Below are 21,860 nucleotides of genomic sequence, written 5' to 3'. Positions count from 1 at the left end.
ACAGAAATATTCATTCAGAGAGATATGTACTACATTGTATTTACAAATAAAACCATTAGGACCTACCAATTTGTATATACAGATTATTGGTTTCAGAGTCCAGAATTGTTAACAGTACACCATGAAAGCTCATTCATATGGTGGCATGTAAAAAAAATTCTCACAGTGTAAGATTCTTAGAGGTTACATTTTATTGGAATTTTATTACAGATAAACCTGTCTCTCAGTGTGTATGATTCTTAATTTATGCAATTTATAGATATTTTCTTTCTCAGAGATATGAACTGCATAATACTTACAAAGAAACAATAGGACCTACCAAGATGTAAATACAAATCATGGATTCAGAGTCCAAAATGGTTACAAATACACCAGGAAACCTCATTCATGAGGAAGCATTTAAACAGTTTTTATTAGAATGTACTCTCAGAGAAATATAAACTGAACGGTACTTACAAAAAACCAATAGGACCTACCAAGATTTAAATACAGATCACTGGATTCAAAGATCAGAGTGGTTACCAATACACCAAGAAACTTCATTCATGAGGGAGAGCTAAACATTTTTTTCTAAAATGTTAAATTCTTAGAAGACACATTTTATTGCAATTATTGTACATATATTTACATCAACGCTTATTTGGGTTATATAGTAAAATTCATATAATTACATACAGTTCTATAACTACCTTTTTTAGCTTTTCGTACATATTTACAAAAATCAGTGATTTAAAAAAATTATTATATATGTATGAAAAAGAAGACTTTCTGTCAATCAAGAACTTAAACTGAAGGTACTAAAACACATCAGGTCCCACCGAGATTTGAACTCGGATCGCTGGATTCAGATAAACCTGTCTCTCAGTGTGTAAGATTCTTAATTTATGCAATTTATAGATATTTTCTTTCTCAGAGATATTAACTGTATTGTACTTACAACAAAACCAATAGAACCTACCAAGATGTAAATATAGATCATGGATTCAGAGTCCAAATGTTTACCAATATACCATGAAACCTCATCCATTAGGGAGCATCTAAATATTTTTATAAGAATGTACTCTCAGAGAGATATGAACTGAATGGTACTTACAAAAAACCAATAGGACCTATCAAGATTTAAATACAGATCACTGTATTCAAAGATCAGAGTGGAGTGGTTACCAATACACCAAGAAACCACATTCATTAGGGAATATCTAAACATTTTTTTCTAAAATGTTAGATTCTTAGAAGACACATTTTATTGAAGTTATTGTACATATATTAACATCAATGCTTATTTGGATTACACAGTAAAATTCATATAATTACAAACATTTCTATAACTACTTTTTTTTAGATTTTAGTACATTTTTACGATAATCAGTGATTTTAAAAAAATGTATTATATGTATAAAAAAGAAAAGTTTTTGTCAATCAAGGACTTAAACTTTTTACTAAAATGCACCTGGTCCCACCGAGATTTGAACTCAATTTACTGGATTCAGAGTACAGAGTGCTAACTATAACACCATGGAATCTCCCTTCTAATAACACATATAAAACTTTCTCTCAGAGTGTAAGATCTTTATTTCTACAAGATACAGAAATATTCATTTAGAGAGATATGTACTTCATTGTATTTACAAATAAAACCATTAGGACCTACCAATTTGTATATACAGATTATTAGTTTCAGAGTCCAGAATTGTTAACAGTACACCATGAAAGCTCATTCATATGGTGGCATGTAAAAAATGTTCTCACAGTGTAAGATTCTTAGAGGTTACATTTTATTGGAATTATATTACCGATAAACCTGTCTCTCAGTGTGTATGATTCTTAATTTATGCAATTTATAGATATTTTCTTTCTCAGAGATATGAACTGCATAATACTTACAAAAAAACAATAGGCCCTACCAAGATGTAAATACAAATCATGGATTCAGAGTCCAAAATGGTTACAAATACACCAGGAAACCTCATTCATGAGGAAGCATTTGAACTGTTTTTATTAGAATGTACTCTCAGAGAAATATAAACTGAACGGTACTTACAAAAAATCAATAGGACCTACCAAGATTTAAATACAGATCACTGGATTCAAAGATCAGAGTGGTTACCAATACACCAAGAAACCTCATTCACGAGGGAGAGCTAAACATTTTTTTCTAAAATGTTAGATTCTTAGAAGACACATTTTATTGCAATTATTGTACATATATTTACATCAACGCTTATTTGGGTTATATAGTAAAATTCATATAATTACATACATTTCTATAACTACCTTTTTTTAGCTTTTTGTACATATTTACAAAAATCAGTGATTTAAAAAAATCATTATATGTATGAAAAGGAAGACTTTCTGTCAATCAAGAACTTAAACTGAAGGTACTAAAACACATCAGATACCATCGAGATTTGAACTCGGATCGCTGGTTTCAGAGTCCAGAGTGCTAACCATTACACCATGGAACCTCTCTTCTAGCACAACATATACAACTTTCTCTTAGAGTGTGAGATCCTATTTTCTACAAGTAACAGGAATAATAATCAGAGAGATAAGTATTACATTGTATTTACAAAAAAAAGCCATTAGGACCTACCAAATGTTTATACAGATTATAGGTTTCAGAGTCCAGAATTGTTAACAGTACACAATGAAACCTCATTCCTATGGTAGCATGCACATTTTTTGTCAGAGTATAAGATTCTTAGTGGATACATTTTATTGGAATTAAATGACAGATAAACCTGTCTCTCAGTGTGTAAGATTCTTAATTTATGCAATTTATAGATATTTTCTTTCTCAGAGATATTAACTGTATTGTACTTACAACAAAACCAATAGAACCTACCAAGATGTAAATATAGATCATGGATTCAGAGTCCAAAATGTTTACCAATATACCATGAAACCTCATCCATTAGGGATCATCTAAATATTTTTATAAGAATGTACTCTTAGAGAGATGTGAACTGAATGGTACTTACAAAAAACCAATAGGACCTACCAAGATTTAAATACAGATCACTGTATTCAAAGATCAGAGTGGAGTGGTTACCAATACACCAAGAAACCACATTCATTAGGGAACATCTAAACATTTTTTTCTAAAATGTTAGATTCTTAGAAGACACATTTTATTGAAGTTATTGTACATATATTAACATCAATGCTTATTTGGATTACACAGTAAAATTCATATAATTACAAACATTTCTATAACTACCTTTTTTTTAGATTTTAGTACATTTTTACAATAATCAGTGATTTAAAAAAAATTTATTATATGTATAAAAAATAAAAGTTTTTGTCAATCAAGGACTTAAACTGAAGGTACTAAAATGCACCTGGTCCCACCGAGATTTGAACTCAACTTACTGGATTCAGAGTACAGAGTGCTAACCATAACACCATGGAATCTCCCTTCTAATAACACATATAAAACTTTCTCTCAGAGTGTAAGATCTTTATTTCTACAAGATACAGAAATATTCATTCAGAGAGATATGTACCACATTGTATTTACAAATAAAACCATTAGGACCTACCAATTTGTATATACAGATTATTAGTTTCAGAGTCCAGAATTGTTAACAGTACACCATGAAAGCTCATTCATATGGTGGCATGTAAAAAATGTTCTCACAGTGTAAGATTCTTAGAGGTTACATTTTATTGGAATTATATTACCGATAAACCTGTCTCTCAGTGTGTATGATTCTTAATTTATGCAATTTATAGATATTTTCTTTCTCAGAGATATGAACTGCATAATACTTACAAAGAAACAATAGGACCTACCAAGATGTAAATACAAATCATGGATTCAGAGTCCAAAATGGTTACAAATACACCAGGAAACCTCATTCATGAGGAAGCATTTAAACAGTTTTTATTAGAATGTACTCTCAGAGAAATATAAACTGAACGGTACTTACAAAAAATCAATAGGACCTACCAAGATTTAAATACAGATCACAGGATTCAAAGATCAGAGTGATTACCAATACACCAAGAAACCTCATTCACGAGGGAGAGCTAAACATTTTTTTCTAAAATGTTAGATTCTTAGAAGACACATTTTATTGCAATTATTGTACATATATTTACATCAACGCTTATTTGGGTTATATAGTAAAATTCATATAATTACATACATTTCTATAACTACCTTTTTTTAGCTTTTTGTACATATTTACAAAAATCAGTGATTTAAAAAAATCATTATATGTATGAAAAGGAAGACTTTCTGTCAATCAAGAATTTAAACTGAAGGTACTAAAACACATCAGGTCCCACCGAGATTTGAACTAGGATCGCTGGATTCAGAGTCCAGAGTGCTAACCATTACACCATGGAACCCCTCTTTAACACCACATATACAACTTTCTCTTAGAGTGTGAGATCTTATTTTCTACAAGTTGCAGGAATAATAATCAGAGAGATAAGTATTACATTGTATTTACAAAAAAAGCCATTAGGACCTACCAAATTTTTATACAGATTATAGGTTTCAGAGTCCAGAATTGTTAACAGTACACAATGAAACCTCATTCATATGGTAGCATGTACATTTTTGGTCAGAGTATAAGATTCTTAGTGGATACATTTTATTGGAATTAAATGACAGATAAACCTGTCTCTCAGTGTGTAAGATTCTTAATTTATGCAATTTATAGATATTTTCTATCTCAGAGATATTAACTGTATTGTACTTACAACAAAACCAATAAAACCTACCAAGATGTAAATATAGATCATGGATTCAGAGTCCAAAATGTTTACCAATATATCATGAAACCTCATCCATTAGGGAGCATCTAAATATTTTTATAAGAATGTACTCTCAGAGAGATATGAACTGAATGGTACTTACAAAAAACCAATAGGACCTACCAAGATTTAAATACATATCACTCTATTCAAAGATCAGAGTGGAGTGGTTACCAATACACCAAGAAACCACATTCATTAGGGAACATCTAAACATTTTTTTCTAAAATGTTAGATTCTTAGAAGACACAATTTATTGAAGTTATTGTACATATATTAACATCAATGCTTATTTGGATTACACAGTAAAATTCATATAATTATAAACATTTCTATAACTACATTTTTTTAGATTTTAGTACATATTTACAATAATCAGTTATTTAAAAAATGTATTATATGTATAAAAAAGAAAAGTTTTTGTCAAGGACTTAAACTGAAGGTACTAAAATGCACCTGGTCCCACCGAGATTTGAACTCAATTTACTGGATTCAGAGTACAGAGTGCTAACCATAACACCATGGAATCTCCCTTCTAATAACACGTATAAAACTTTCTCTCAGAGTGTAAGATCTTTATTTCTACAAGATACTGAAATATTCATTCAGAGAGATATGTACTACATTGTATTTACAAATAAAACCATTAGGACCTACCAATTTGTATATACAGATTATTGGTTTCAGAGTCCAGAATTGTTAACAGTACACCATGAAAGCTCATTCATATGGTGGCATGTAAAAAATGTTCTCACAGTGTAAGATTCTTAGAGGTTACATTTTATTGGAAATATATTACAGATAAACCTGTCTCTCAGTGTGTATGATTCTTAATTTATGCAATTTATAGATATTTTCTTTCTCAGAGATATGAACTGCATAATACTTACAAAAAAACAATAGGCCCTACCAAGATGTAAATACAAATCATGGATTCAGAGTCCAAAATGGTTACAAATACACCAGGAAACCTCATTCATGAGGAAGCATTTGAACTGTTTTTATTAGAATGTACTCTCAGAGAAATATAAACTGAACGGTACTTACAAAAAATCAATAGGACCTACCAAGATTTAAATACAGATCACTGGATTCAAAGATCAGAGTGGTTACCAATACACCAAGAAACCTCATTCACGAGGGAGAGCTAAACATTTTTTTCTAAAATGTTAGATTCTTAGAAGACACATTTTATTGCAATTATTGTACATATATTTACATCAACGCTTATTTGGGTTATATAGTAAAATTCATATAATTACATACATTTCTATAACTACCTTTTTTTAGCTTTTTGTACATATTTACAAAAATCAGTGATTTAAAAAAATCATTATATGTATGAAAAAGAAGACTTTCTGTCAATCAAGAACTTAAACTGAAGGTACTGAAACACATCAGGTCCCACCGAGATTTAAACTCGGATCGCTGGATTCAGAGTCCAGAGTGCTAACCATTACACCATGGAACCTCGCTTCTAACACCACATATACAACTTTCTCTTGGAGTGTGAGATCTTATTTTCTACAAGTTACAGGAATAATAATTAGAGAGATAAGTATAACATTGTATTTACAAAAAAAGCCATTAAGACCTACCAAATTTTTATACAGATTATAGGTTTCAGAGTCCAGAATTGTTAACAGTACACAATGAAACCTCATTCATATGGTAGCATGTACATTTTTGGTCAGAGTACAAGATTCTTAGTGGATACATTTTATTGGAATTAAATGACAGATAAACCTGTCTCTCAGTGTGTAAGATTCTTAATTTATGCAATTTATAGATATTTTCTTTCTCAGAGATATTAACTGTATTGTACTTACAACAAAACCAACATAACCTACCAAGATGTAAATATAGATCATGGGTTCAGAGTCCAAAATGTTTACCAATACACCATGAAACCTCATCCATTAGGGAGCATCTAAATATTTTTATAAGAATGTACTCTCAGAGAGATATGAACTGAATGGTACTTACAAAAAAACAATAGGACCTACCAAGATTTAAATACAGATCACTATATTCAAAGATCAGAGTGGAGTGGTTACCAATACACCAAAAAACCACATTCATTAGGGAACATCTAAACATTTTTTTCTAAAATGTTAGATTCTTAGAAGACACATTTTATTGAAGTTATTGTACATATATTAACATCAATGCTTATTTGGATTAGACAGTAAAATTCATATAATTACAAACATTTCTATAACTACCTTTTTTTTAGATTTTAGTACATTTTTACAATAATCAGTGATTTAAAAAAAATGTATTATATGTATAAAAAAAAAAGTTTTTGTCAATCAAGGACTTAAACTGAAGGTACTAAAATGCACCTGGTCCCACCGAGATTTGAACTCAACTTACTGGATTCAGAGTACAGAGTGCTAACCATAACACCGTGGAATCTCCCTTCTAATAACACATATAAAACTTTCTCTCAGAGTGTAAGATCTTTATTTCTACAAGATACAGAAATATTCATTTAGAGAGATATGTACTACATTGTATTTACAAATAAAACCATTAGGACCTACCAATTTGTATATACAGATTATTAGTTTCAGAGTCCAGAATTGTTAACAGTACACCATGAAAGCTCATTCATATGGTGGCATGTAAAAAATGTTCTCACAGTGTAAGATTCTTAGAGGTTACATTTTATTGGAATTATATTACCGATAAACCTGTCTCTCAGTGTGTATGATTCTTAATTTATGCAATTTATAGATATTTTCTTTCTCAGAGAAATGAACTGTTTAATACTTACAAAAAAACAATAGGACCTACCAAGATGTAAATACAAATCATGGATTCAGAGTCCAAAATGGTTACAAATACACCAGGAAACCTCATTCATGAGGAAGCATTTAAACAGTTTTTATTAGAATGTACTCTCAGAGAAATATAAACTGTACGGTACTTACAAAAAACCAATAGGACCTACCAATATTTAAATACAGATCACTGGATTCAAAGATCAGAGTGGTTACCAATACACCAAGAAACTTCATTCATGAGGGAGAGCTAAACATTTTTTTCTAAAATGTTAGATTCTTAGAAGACACATTTTATTGCAATTATTGTACATATATTTACATCAATGCTTATTTGGGTTATATAGTAAAATTCATATAATTACATACATTTCTATAACTACCTTTTTTAGCTTTTCGTACATATTTACAAAAATCAGTGATTTAAAAAAATTATCATATGTATGAAAAAGAAGACTTTCTGTCAATCAAGTACTTAAACGGAAGGTACTAAAACACATCAGGTCCCACTGAGATTTAAACTCGGATCGCTGGATTCAGAGTCCAGAGTGCTAACCATTACACCATGGAACCTCTCTTCTAACACAACATATACAACTTTCTCTTAGAGTGTGAGATCCTATTTTCTACAAGTAACAGGAATAATAATCAGAGAGATAAGTATTACATTGTATTTACAAAAAAAAGCCATTAGGACCTACCAAATGTTTATACAGATTATAGGTTTCAGAGTCCAGAATTGTTAACAGTACACAATGAAACCTCATTCCTATGGTAGCATGCACATTTTTTGTCAGAGTATAAGATTCTTAGTGGATACATTTTATTGGAATTAAATGACAGATAAACCTGTCTCTCAGTGTGTAAGATTCTTAATTTATGCAATTTATAGATATTTTCTTTCTCAGAGATATTAACTGTATTGTACTTAAAACAAAACCAATAGAACCTACCAAGATGTAAATATAGATCATGGATTCAGAGTCCAAAATGTTTACCAATATACCATGAAACCTCATCCATTAGGGATCATCTAAATATTTTTATAAGAATGTACTCTCAGAGAGATATGAACTGAATGGTACTTACAAAAAACCAATAGGACCTACCAAGATTTAAATACAGATCACTGTATTCAAAGATCAGAGTGGAGTGGTTACCAATACACCAAGAAACCACATTCATCAGGGAACATCTAAACATTTTTTTCTAAAATGTTAGATTCTTAGAAGACACATTTTATTGAAGTTATTGTACATATATTAACATCAATGCTTATTTGGATTACACAGTAAAATTCATATAATTACAAACATTTCTATAACTACCTTTTTTTTAGATTTTAGTACATTTTTACAATAATCAGTGATTTAAAAAAAAAATTATTATATGTATAAAAAATAAAAGTTTTTGTCAATCAAGGACTTAAACTGAAGGTACTAAAATGCACCTGGTCCCACCGAGATTTGAACTCAACTTACTGGATTCAGAGTACAGAGTGCTAACCATAACACCATGGAATCTCCCTTCTAATAACACATATAAAACTTTCTCTCAGAGTGTAAGATCTTTATTTCTACAAGATACAGAAATATTCATTCAGAGAGATATGTACCACATTGTATTTACAAATAAAACCATTAGGACCTACCAATTTGTATATACAGATTATTAGTTTCAGAGTCCAGAATTGTTAACAGTACACCATGAAAGCTCATTCATATGGTGGCATGTAAAAAATGTTCTCACAGTGTAAGATTCTTAGAGGTTACATTTTATTGGAATTATATTACCGATAAACCTGTCTCTCAGTGTGTATGATTCTTAATTTATGCAATTTATAGATATTTTCTTTCTCAGAGATATGAACTGCATAATACTTACAAAGAAACAATAGGACCTACCAAGATGTAAATACAAATCATGGATTCAGAGTCCAAAATGGTTACAAATACACCAGGAAACCTCATTCATGAGGAAGCATTTAAACAGTTTTTATTAGAATGTACTCTCAGAGAAATATAAACTGAACGGTACTTACAAAAAATCAATAGGACCTACCAAGATTTAAATACAGATCACTGGATTCAAAGATCAGAGTGGTTACCAATACACCAAGAAACCTCATTCACGAGGGAGAGCTAAACATTTTTTTCTAAAATGTTAGATTCTTAGAAGACACATTTTATTGCAATTATTGTACATATATTTACATCAACGCTTATTTGGGTTATATAGTAAAATTCATATAATTACATACATTTCTATAACTACCTTTTTTTAGCTTTTTGTACATATTTACAAAAATCAGTGATTTAAAAAAATCATTATATGTATGAAAAGGAAGACTTTCTGTCAATCAAGAACTTAAACTGAAGGTACTAAAACACATCAGGTCCCATCGAGATTTGAACTCGGATCGCTGGATTCAGAGTCCAGAGTGCTAACCATTGCACCATGGAACCTCTCTTCTAACATTACCTATACAACTTTCTCTTAGAGTGTGAGATCTTATTTTCTACAAATTACAGGAATAATAATCAGAGAGATAAGTATTACATTGTATTTACAAAAAAAGCCATTAGGACCTACCAAATTTGTATACAGATTATAGGTTTCAGAGTCCAGAATTGTTAACAGTACACAATGAAACCTCATTCATATGGTAGCATGTACATTTTTGGTCAGAGTATAAGATTCTTAGTGGATACATTTTATTGGAATTAAATGACAGATAAACCTGTCTCTCAGTGTGTAAGATTCTTAATTTATGCAATTTATAGATATTTTCTTTCTCAGAGATATTAACTGTATTGTACTTACAACAAAACCAATAGAACCTACCAAGATGTAAATATAGATCATGGATTCAGAGTCCAAAATGTTTACCAATATACCATGAAACCTCATCCATTAGGGAGCATCTAAATATTTTTATAAGAATGTACTCTCAGAGAGATATGAACTGAATGGTACTTACAAAAAACCAATAGGACCTACCAAGATTTAAATACAGATCACTGTATTCAAAGATCAGAGTGGAGTGGTTACCAATACACCAAGAAACCACATTCATTAGGGAACATCTAAACATTTTTTTCTAAAATGTTAGATTCTTAGAAGACACATTTTATTGAAGTTATTGTACATATATTAACATCAATGCTTATTTGGATTACACAGTAAAATTCATATAATTACAAACATTTCTATAACTACCTTTTTTTTAGATTTTAGTACATTTTTACAATAATCAGTGATTTAAAAAAAATGTATTATATGTATAAAAAATAAAAGTTTTTGTCAATCAAGGACTTAAACTGAAGGTACTAAAATGCACCTGGTCCCACCGAGATTTGAACTCAACTTACTGGATTCAGAGTACAGAGTGCTAACCATAACACCATGGAATCTCCCTTCTAATAACTCATATAAAACTTTCTCTTAGAGTGTAAGATCTTTATTTCTAAAAGATACAGAAATATTCATTCAGAGAGATATGTACTACATTGTATTTACAAATAAAACCATTAGGACCTACCAATTTGTATATACAGATTATTAGTTTCAGAGTCCAGAATTGTTAACAGTACACCATGAAAGCTCATTCATATGGTGGCATGTAAAAAATGTTCTCACAGTGTAAGATTCTTAGAGGTTACATTTTATTGGAAATATATTACAGATAAACCTGTCTCTCAGTGTGTATGATTCTTAATTTATGCAATTTATAGATATTTTCTTTCTCAGAGATATGAACTGCATAATACTTACAAAAAAACAATAGGCCCTACCAAGATGTAAATACAAATCATGGAATCAGAGTCCAAAATGGTTACAAATACACCAGGAAACCTCATTCATGAGGAAGCATTTAAACAGTTTTTATTAGAATGTACTCTCAGAGAAATATAAACTGAACGGTACTTACAAAAAATCAATAGGACCTACCAAGATTTAAATACAGATCACTGGATTCAAAGATCAGAGTGGTTACCAATACACCAAGAAACCTCATTCATGAGGGAGAGCTAAACATTTTTTTCTAAAATGTTAGATTCTTAGAAGACACATTTTATTACAATTATTGTACATATATTTACATCAATGCTTATTTGGGATATATAGTAAAATTCATATAATTACATACATTTCTATAACTACCTTTTTGTACATATTTACAAAAATCAGTGATTTAAAACAATCATAATATGTATGAAAAAGAAGACTTTCTGTCAATCAAGAATTTAAACTGAAGGTACTAAAACACATCAGGTCCCACCGAGATTTGAACTAGGATCGCTGGATTCAGAGTCCAGAGTGCTAACCATTACACCATGGAACCCCTCTTTAACACCACATATACAACTTTCTCTTAGAGTGTGAGATCTTATTTTCTTGTATACATATCACTGTATTCAAAGATCAGAGTGGAGTGGTTACCAATACACCAAGAAACCACATTCATTAGGGAACATCTAAACATTTTTTTCTAAAATGTTAGATTCTTAGAAGACACAATTTATTGAAGTTATTGTACATATATTAACATCAATGCTTATTTGGATTACACAGTAAAATTCATATAATTATAAACATTTCTATAACTACATTTTTTTAGATTTTAGTACATATTTACAATAATCAGTTATTTAAAAAATGTATTATATGTATAAAAAAGAAAAGTTTTTGTCAAGGACTTAAACTGAAGGTACTAAAATGCACCTGGTCCCACCGAGATTTGAACTCAATTTACTGGATTCAGAGTACAGAGTGCTAACCATAACACCATGGAATCTCCCTTCTAATAACACGTATAAAACTTTCTCTCAGAGTGTAAGATCTTAATTTCTACAAGATACAGAAATATTCATTCAGAGAGATATGTACTACATTGTATTTACAAATAAAACCATTAGGACTTACCAATTTGTATATACAGATTATTGGTTTCAGAGTCCAGAATTGTTAACAGTACACCATGAAAGCTCATTCATATGGTGGCATGTAAAAAAAATTCTCACAGTGTAAGATTCTTAGAGGTTACATTTTATTGGAATTATATTACAGATAAACCTGTCTCTCAGTGTGTATGATTCTTAATTTATGCAATTTATAGATATTTTCTTTCTCAGAGATATGAACTGCATAATACTTACAAAGAAACAATAGGACCTACCAAGATGTAAATACAAATCATGGATTCAGAGTCCAAAATGGTTACAAATACACCAGGAAACCTCATTCATGAGGAAGCATTTAAACAGTTTTTATTAGAATGTACTCTCAGAGAAATATAAACTGAACGGTACTTACAAAAAACCAATAGGACCTACCAAGATTTAAATACAGATCACTGGATTCAAAGATCAGAGTGGTTACCAATACACCAAGAAACTTCATTCATGAGGGAGAGCTAAACATTTTTTTCTAAAATGTTAAATTCTTAGAAGACACATTTTATTGCAATTATTGTACATATATTTACATCAACGCTTATTTGGGTTATATAGTAAAATTCATATAATTACATACAGTTCTATAACTACCTTTTTTAGCTTTTCGTACATATTTACAAAAATCAGTGATTTAAAAAAATTATTATATATGTATGAAAAAGAAGACTCTGTCAATCAAGAACTTAAACTGAAGGTACTAAAACACATCAGGTCCCACCGAGATTTGAACTCGGATCGCTGGATTCAGATAAACCTGTCTCTTAGTGTGTTAGATTCTTAATTTATGCAATTTATAGATATTTTCTTTCACAGAGATATTAACTGTATTGTACTTACAACAAAACCAATAGAACCTACCAAGATGTAAATATAGATCATGGATTCAGAGTCCAAATGTTTACCAATATACCATGAAACCTCATCCATTAGGGAGCATCTAAATATTTTTATAAGAATGTACTCTCAGAGAGATATGAACTGAATGGTACTTACAAAAAACCAATAGGACCTATCAAGATTTAAATACAGATCACTGTATTCAAAGATCAGAGTGGAGTGGTTACCAATACACCAAGAAACCACATTCATTAGGGAATATCTAAACATTTTTTTCTAAAATGTTAGATTCTTAGAAGACACATTTTATTGAAGTTATTGTACATATATTAACATCAATGCTTATTTGGATTACACAGTAAAATTCATATAATTACAAACATTTCTATAACTACTTTTTTTTAGATTTTAGTACATTTTTACGATAATCAGTGATTTAAAAAAAATGTATTATATGTATAAAAAAAGAAAAGTTTTTGTCAATCAAGGACTTAAACTTTTTACTAAAATGCACCTGGTCCCACCGAGATTTGAACTCAATTTACTGGATTCAGAGTACAGAGTGCTAACTATAACACCATGGAATCTCCCTTCTAATAACACATATAAAACTTTCTCTCAGAGTGTAAGATCTTTATTTCTACAAGATACAGACATATTCATTTAGAGAGATATGTACTTCATTGTATTTACAAATAAAACCATTAGGACCTACCAATTTGTATATACAGATTATTAGTTTCAGAGTCCAGAATTGTTAACAGTACACCATGAAAGCTCATTCATATGGTGGCATGTAAAAAATGTTCTCACAGTGTAAGATTCTTAGAGGTTACATTTTATTGGAATTATATTACCGATAAACCTGTCTCTCAGTGTGTATGATTCTTAATTTATGCAATTTATAGATATTTTCTTTCTCAGAGAAATGAACTGTATAATACTTACAAAAAAACAATAGGACCTACCAAGATGTAAATACAAATCATGGATTCAGAGTCCAAAATGGTTACAAATACACCAGGAAACCTCATTCATGAGGAAGCATTTAAACAGTTTTTATTAGAATGTACTCTCAGAGAAATATAAACTGAACGGTACTTACAAAAAACCAATAGGACCTACCAAGATTTAAATACAGATCACTGGATTCAAAGATCAGAGTGGTTACCAATACACCAAGAAACTTCATTCACGAGGGAGAGCTAAACATTTTTTTCTAAAATGTTAGATTCTTAGAAGACACATTTTATTGCAATTATTGTACATATATTTACATCAACGCTTATTTGGGTTATATAGTAAAATTCATATAATTACATACATTTCTATAACTACCTTTTTTTTAGCTTTTTGTACATATTTACAAAAATCAGTGATTTAAAAAAATCATTATATGTATGAAAAAGAAGACTTTCTGTCAATCAAGAACTTAAACTGAAGGTACAGAAACACATCAGGTCCCACCGAGATTTGAACTCGGATCGCTGGATTCAGAGTCCAGAGTGCTAACCATTACACCATGGAACCTCGCTTCTAACACCACATATACAACTTTCTCTTGGAGTGTGAGATCTTATTTTCTACAAGTTACAGGAATAATAATCAGAGAGATAAGTATAACATTGTATTTACAAAAAAAGCCATTAAGACCTACCAAATTTTTATACAGATTATAGGTTTCAGAGTCCAGAATTGTTAACAGTACACAATGAAACCTCATTCATATGGTAGCATGTACATTTTTGGTCAGAGTATAAGATTCTTAGTGGATACATTTTATTGGAATTAAATGACAGATAAACCTGTCTCTCAGTGTGTAAGATTCTTAATTTATGCAATTTATAGATATTTTCTTTCTCAGAGATATTAACTGTATTGTACTTACAACAAAACCAACATAACCTACCAAGATGTAAATATAGATCATGGGTTCAGAGTCCAAAATGTTTACCAATACACCATGAAACCTCATCCATTAGGGAGCATCTAAATATTTTTATAAGAATGTACTCTCAGAGAGATATGAACTGAATGGTACTTACAAAAAACCAATAGGACCTACCAAGATTTAAATACAGATCACTATATTCAAAGATCAGAGTGGAGTGGTTACCAATACACCAAGAAACCACATTCATTAGGGAACATCTAAACATTTTTTTCTAAAATGTTAGATTCTTAGAAGACACATTTTATTGAAGTTATTGTACATATATTAACATCAATGCTTATTTGGATTAGACAGTAAAATTCATATAATTACAAACATTTCTATAACTACATTTTTTTTAGATTTTAGTACATTTTTACAATAATCAGTGATTTAAAAAAAATGTATTATATGTATAAAAAAGAAAAGTTTTTGTCAATCAAGGACTTAAACTGAAGGTACTAAAATGCACCTGGTCCCACCGAGATTTGAACTCAACTTACTGGATTCAGAGTACAGAGTGCTAACCATAACACCGTGGAATCTCCCTTCTAATAACACATATAAAACTTTCTCTCAGAGTGTAAGATCTTTATTTCTACAAGATACAGAAATATTCATTTAGAGAGATATGTACTACATTGTATTTACAAATAAAACCATTAGGACCTACCAATTTGTATATACAGATTATTAGTTTCAGAGTCCAGAATTGTTAACAGTACACCATGAAAGCTCATTCATATGGTGGCATGTAAAAAATGTTCTCACAGTGTAAGATTCTTAGAGGTTACATTTTATTGGAATTATATTACCGATAAACCTGTCTCTCAGTGTGTATGATTCTTAATTTATGCAATTTATAGATATTTTCTTTCTCAGAGAAATGAACTGTTTAATACTTACAAAAAAACAATAGGACCTACCAAGATGTAAATACAAATCATGGATTCAGAGTCCAAAATGGTTACAAATACACCAGGAAACCTCATTCATGAGGAAGCATTTAAACAGTTTTTATTAGAATGTACTCTCAGAGAAATATAAACTGAACGGTACTTACAAAAAACCAATAGGACCTACCAATATTTAAATACAGATCACTGGATTCAAAGATCAGAGTGGTTACCAATACACCAAGAAACTTCATTCATGAGGGAGAGCTAAACATTTTTTTCTAAAATGTTAGATTCTTAGAAGACACATTTTATTGCAATTATTGTACATATATTTACATCAATGCTTATTTGGGTTATATAGTAAAATTCATATAATTACATACATTTCTATAACTACCTTTTTTAGCTTTTCGTACATATTTACAAAAATCAGTGATTTAAAAAAATTATCATATGTATGAAAAAGAAGACTTTCTGTCAATCAAGTACTTAAACGGAAGGTACTAAAACACATCAGGTCCCACTGAGATTTGAACTCGGATGGCTGGATTCAGAGTCCAGAGTGCTAACCATTACACCATGGAACCTCTCTTCTAACACGACATATACAACTTTCTCTTAGAGTGTGAGATCCTATTTTCTACAAGTAACAGGAATAATAATCAGAGAGATAAGTATTACATTGTATTTACAAAAAAAAGCCATTAGGACCTACCAAATGTTTATACAGATTATAGGTTTCAGAGTCCAGAATTGTTAACAGTACACAATGAAACCTCATTCCTATGGTAGCATGCACATTTTTTGTCAGAGTATAAGATTCTTAGTGGATACATTTTATTGGAATTAAATGACAGATAAACCTGTCTCTCAGTGTGTAAGATTCTTAATTTATGCAATTTATAGATATTTTCTTTCTCAGAGATATTAACTGTATTGTACTTACAACAAAACCAATAGAACCTACCAAGATGTAAATATAGATCATGGATTCAGAGTCCAAAATGTTTACCAATATACCATGAAACCTCATCCATTAGGGATCATCTAAATATTTTTATAAGAATGTACTCTCAGAGAGATATGAACTGAATGGTACTTACAAAAAACCAATAGGACCTACCAAGATTTAAATACAGATCACTGTATTCAAAGATCAGAGTGGAGTGGTTACCAATACACCAAGAAACCACATTCATTAGGGAACATCTAAACATTTTTTTCTAAAATGTTAGATTCTTAGAAGACACATTTTATTGAAGTTATTGTACATATATTAACATCAATGCTTATTTGGATTACACAGTAAAATTCATATAATTACAAACATTTCTATAACTACCTTTTTTTAGATTTTAGTACATTTTTACAATAATCAGTGATTTTAAAAAAATTTATTATATGTATAAAAAATAAAAGTTTTTGTCAATCAAGGACTTAAACTGAAGGTACTAAAATGCACCTGGTCCCACCGAGATTTGAACTCAACTTACTGGATTCACAGTACAGAGTGCTAACCATAACACCATGGAATCTCCCTTCTAATAACACATATAAAACTTTCTCTCAGAGTGTAAGATCTTTATTTCTACAAGATACAGAAATATTCATTCAGAGAGATATGTACCACATTGTATTTACAAATAAAACCATTAGGAGCTACCAATTTGTATATACAGATTATTAGTTTCAGAGTCCAGAATTGTTAACAGTACACCATGAAAGCTCATTCATATGGTGGCATGTAAAAAATGTTCTCACAGTGTAAGATTCTTAGAGGTTACATTTTATTGGAATTATATTACCGATAAACCTGTCTCTCAGTGTGTATGATTCTTAATTTATGCAATTTATAGATATTTTCTTTCTCAGAGATATGAACTGCATAATACTTACAAAGAAACAATAGGACCTACCAAGATGTAAATACAAATCATGGATTCAGAGTCCAAAATGGTTACAAATACACCAGGAAACCTCATTCATGAGGAAGCATTTAAACAGTTTTTATTAGAATGTACTCTCAGAGAAATATAAACTGAACGGTACTTACAAAAAATCAATAGGACCTACCAAGATTTAAATACAGATCACTGGATTCAAAGATCAGAGTGGTTACCAATACACCAAGAAACCTCATTCACGAGGGAGAGCTAAACATTTTTTTCTAAAATGTTAGATTCTTAGAAGACACATTTTATTGCAATTATTGTACATATATTTACGTCAACGCTTATTTGGGTTATATAGTAAAATTCATATAATTAAATACATTTCTATAACTACCTTTTTTTAGCTTTTTGTACATATTTACAAAAATCAGTGATTTAAAAAAATCATTATATGTATGAAAAGGAAGACTTTCTGTCAATCAAGAACTTAAACTGAAGGTACTAAAACACATCAGGTCCCATCGAGATTTGAACTCGGATCGCTGGATTCAGAGTCCAGAGTGCTAACCATTGCACCATGGAACCTCTCTTCTAACACTACCTATACAACTTTCTCTTAGAGTGTGAGATCTTATTTTCTACAAATTACAGGAATAATAATCAGAGAGATAAGTATTACATTGTATTTACAAAAAAAGCCATTAGGACCTACCAAATTTTTATACAGATTATAGGTTTCAGAGTCCAGAATTGTTAACAGTACACAATGAAACCTCATTCATATGGTAGCATGTACATTTTTGGTCAGAGTATACGATTCTTTGTGGATACATTTTATTGGAATTAAATGACAGATAAACCTGTCTCTCAGTGTGTAAGATTCTTAATTTATGCAATTTATAGATATTTTCTTTCTCAGAGATATTAACTGTATTGTACTTACAACAAAACCAATAGAATCTACCAAGATGTAAATATAGATCATGGATTCAGAGTCCAAAATGTTTACCAATATACCATGAAACCTCATCCATTAGGGAGCATCTAAATACTTTTATAAGAATGTACTCTCAGAGAGATATGAACTGAATGGTACTTACAAAAAACCAATAGGACCTACCAAGATTTAAATACAGATCACTATATTCAAAGATCAGAGTGGAGTGGTTACCAATACACCAAGAAACCACATTCATTAGGGAACATCTAAACATTTGTTTCTAAAATGTTAGATTCTTAGAAGACACATTTTATTGAAGTTATTGTACATATATTAACATCAATGCTTATTTGGATTACACAGTAAAATTCATATAATTACAAAAATTTCTTTAACTACCTTTTTTTAGATTTAAGTACATATTTACAATAATAAGTTATTTAAAAAATGTATTATATGTATAAAAAAGAAAAGTTTTTGTCAAGGACTTAAACTGAAGGTACTAAAATGCACCTGGTCCCACCGAAATTTGAACTCAATTTACTGGATTCAGAGTACAGAGTGCTAACCATAACACCATGGAATCTCCCTTCTAATAACACATATAAAACTTTCTCTCAGAGTGTAAAATCTTAATTTCTACAAGATACAGAAATATTCATTCAGAGAGATATGTACTACATTGTATTTACAAATAAAACCATTAGGACCTACCAATTTGTATATACAGATTATTAGTTTCAGAGTCCAGAATTGTTAACAGTACACCATGAAAGCTCATTCATATGGTGGCATGTAAAAAATGTTCTCACAGTGTAAGATTCTTAGAGGTAACATTTTATTGGAATTATATTACCGATAAACCTGTCTCTCAGTGTGTATGATTCTTAATTTATGCAATTTATAGATATTTTCTTTCTCAGAGAAATGAACTGTTTAATACTTACAAAAAAACAATAGGACCTACCAAGATGTAAATACAAATCATGGATTCAGAGTCCAAAATGGTTACAAATACACCAGGAAACCTCATTCATGAGGAAGCATTTAAACAGTTTTTATTAGAATGTACTCTCAGAGAAATATAAACTGAACGGTACTTACAAAAAACCAATAGGACCTACCAAGATTTAAATACAGATCACTGGATTCAAAGATCAGAGTGGTTACCAATACACCAAGAAACCTCATTCACGAGGGAGAGCTAAACATTTTTTTCTAAAATGTTAGATTCTTAGAAGACACATTTTATTGCAATTATTGTACATATATTTACATCAACGCTTATTTGGGTTATATAGTAAAATTCATATAATTACATACATTTCTATAACTACCCTTTTTTAGCTTTTTGTACATATTTACAAAAATCAGTGATTTAAAAAAATCATTATATGTATGAAAAAGAAGACTTTCTGTCAATCAAGAACTTAAACTGAAGGTACTAAAACACATCAGGTCCCACCGAGATTTGAACTCGGATCGCTGGATTCAGAGGCCAGAGTGCTAAGCATTACACCATGGAACCTCTCTTCTAACACCACATATACATTTTTCTCTTGGAGTGTGAGATCTTTTTTTCTACAAGTTACAGGAATAATAATCAGAGAGATAAGTATAACATTGTATTTACAAAAAAAGCCATTAAGACCTACCAAATTTTTATACAGATTATAGGTTTCAGAGTCCAGAATTGTTAACAGTACACAATGAAACCTCATTCATATGGTAGCATGTACATTTTTGGTCAGAGTATAAGATTCTTAGTGGATACAATTTATTGGAATTAAATGACAGATAAACCTGTCTCTCAGTGTGTAAGATTCTTAATTTATGCAATTTATAGATATTTTCTTTCTCAGAGATATTAACTGTATTGTACTTACAACAAAACCAACATAACCTACCAAGATGTAAATATAGATCATGGGTTCAGAGTCCAAAATGTTTACCAATACACCATGAAACCTCATCCATTAGGGAGCATCTAAATATTTTTATAAGAATGTACTCTCAGAGAGATATGAACTGAATGGTACTTACATAAAACCAATAGGACCTACCAAGATTTAAATACAGATCACTTTATTCAAAGATCAGAGTGGAGTGGTTACCAATACACCAAGAAACCACATTCATTAGGGAACATGTAAACATTTTTTTCTAAAATGTTAGATTCTTAGAAGACACATTTTGTTGAAGTTATTGTACATATATTAACATCAATGCTTATTTGGATTACACAGTAAAATTCATATAATTACAAACATTTCTATAACTACCTTTTTTTAGATTTTAGTACATATTTACAATAATAAGTTATTTAAGAAATGTATTATATGTATAAAAAAGAAAAGTTTTTGTCAAGGACTTAAACTGAAGGTACTAAAATACACCTGGTCCCACCGAAATTTGAACTCAATTTACTGGATTCAGAGTACAGAGTGCTAACCATAACACCATGGAATCTCCCTTCTAATAACACATATAAAACTTTCTCTTAGAGTGTAAAATCTTAATTTCTACAAGATACAGAAATATTCATTCAGAGAGATATGTACTACATTGTATTTACAAATAAAACCATTAGGACCTACCAATTTGTATATACAGATTATTAGTTTCAGAGTCCAGAATTGTTAACAGTACACCATGAAAGCTTATTCATATGGTGGCATGTAAAAAATTTTCTCACAGTGTAAGATTTTTAGAGGTTACATTTTATTGGAAATATATTACAGATAAACCTGTCTCTCAGTGTGTATGATTCTTAGTTTATGCAATTTATAGATATTTTCTTTCTCAGAGATATGAACTGCATAATACTTACAAAAAAACAATAGGACCT

General features: G+C 30.1%; 8 non-coding genes across 8 annotated transcripts; all 8 read right to left on the bottom strand.

Annotated features, from left to right (window-relative positions):
• Positions 1–4,284: 4,284 nt before the first annotated feature.
• Positions 4,285–4,356, bottom strand: TRNAQ-CUG (transfer RNA glutamine (anticodon CUG)). The gene has a single exon. It is a non-coding gene; the product is annotated as a tRNA-Gln (tRNA).
• Positions 4,357–6,166: 1,810 nt separating this feature from the next.
• Positions 6,167–6,238, bottom strand: TRNAQ-CUG (transfer RNA glutamine (anticodon CUG)). Its single transcript has one exon. It is a non-coding gene; the product is annotated as a tRNA-Gln (tRNA).
• Positions 6,239–8,054: 1,816 nt separating this feature from the next.
• On the bottom strand, positions 8,055–8,126 carry TRNAQ-CUG (transfer RNA glutamine (anticodon CUG)). Its single transcript has one exon. It is a non-coding gene; the product is annotated as a tRNA-Gln (tRNA).
• A 1,820-nt stretch (positions 8,127–9,946) lies between these two features.
• Positions 9,947–10,018, bottom strand: TRNAQ-CUG (transfer RNA glutamine (anticodon CUG)). The gene has a single exon. It is a non-coding gene; the product is annotated as a tRNA-Gln (tRNA).
• A 1,808-nt stretch (positions 10,019–11,826) lies between these two features.
• TRNAQ-CUG (transfer RNA glutamine (anticodon CUG)) lies at positions 11,827–11,898 on the bottom strand. Its single transcript has one exon. It is a non-coding gene; the product is annotated as a tRNA-Gln (tRNA).
• Positions 11,899–14,806: 2,908 nt separating this feature from the next.
• TRNAQ-CUG (transfer RNA glutamine (anticodon CUG)) lies at positions 14,807–14,878 on the bottom strand. The gene has a single exon. It is a non-coding gene; the product is annotated as a tRNA-Gln (tRNA).
• Positions 14,879–16,695: 1,817 nt separating this feature from the next.
• TRNAQ-CUG (transfer RNA glutamine (anticodon CUG)) lies at positions 16,696–16,767 on the bottom strand. The gene has a single exon. It is a non-coding gene; the product is annotated as a tRNA-Gln (tRNA).
• Positions 16,768–18,585: 1,818 nt separating this feature from the next.
• TRNAQ-CUG (transfer RNA glutamine (anticodon CUG)) lies at positions 18,586–18,657 on the bottom strand. Its single transcript has one exon. It is a non-coding gene; the product is annotated as a tRNA-Gln (tRNA).
• Between the last annotated feature and the right edge of the window lie 3,203 nt (positions 18,658–21,860).

Source organism: Pseudophryne corroboree, chromosome 11 (genome assembly GCF_028390025.1).
Source record: "Pseudophryne corroboree isolate aPseCor3 chromosome 11, aPseCor3.hap2, whole genome shotgun sequence".
Taxonomy (NCBI): domain Eukaryota; kingdom Metazoa; phylum Chordata; class Amphibia; order Anura; family Myobatrachidae; genus Pseudophryne; species Pseudophryne corroboree.
The sequence above is the reverse complement of the archived record's forward strand: the minus strand, read 5'-3'. Positions and strand labels throughout refer to the sequence as shown.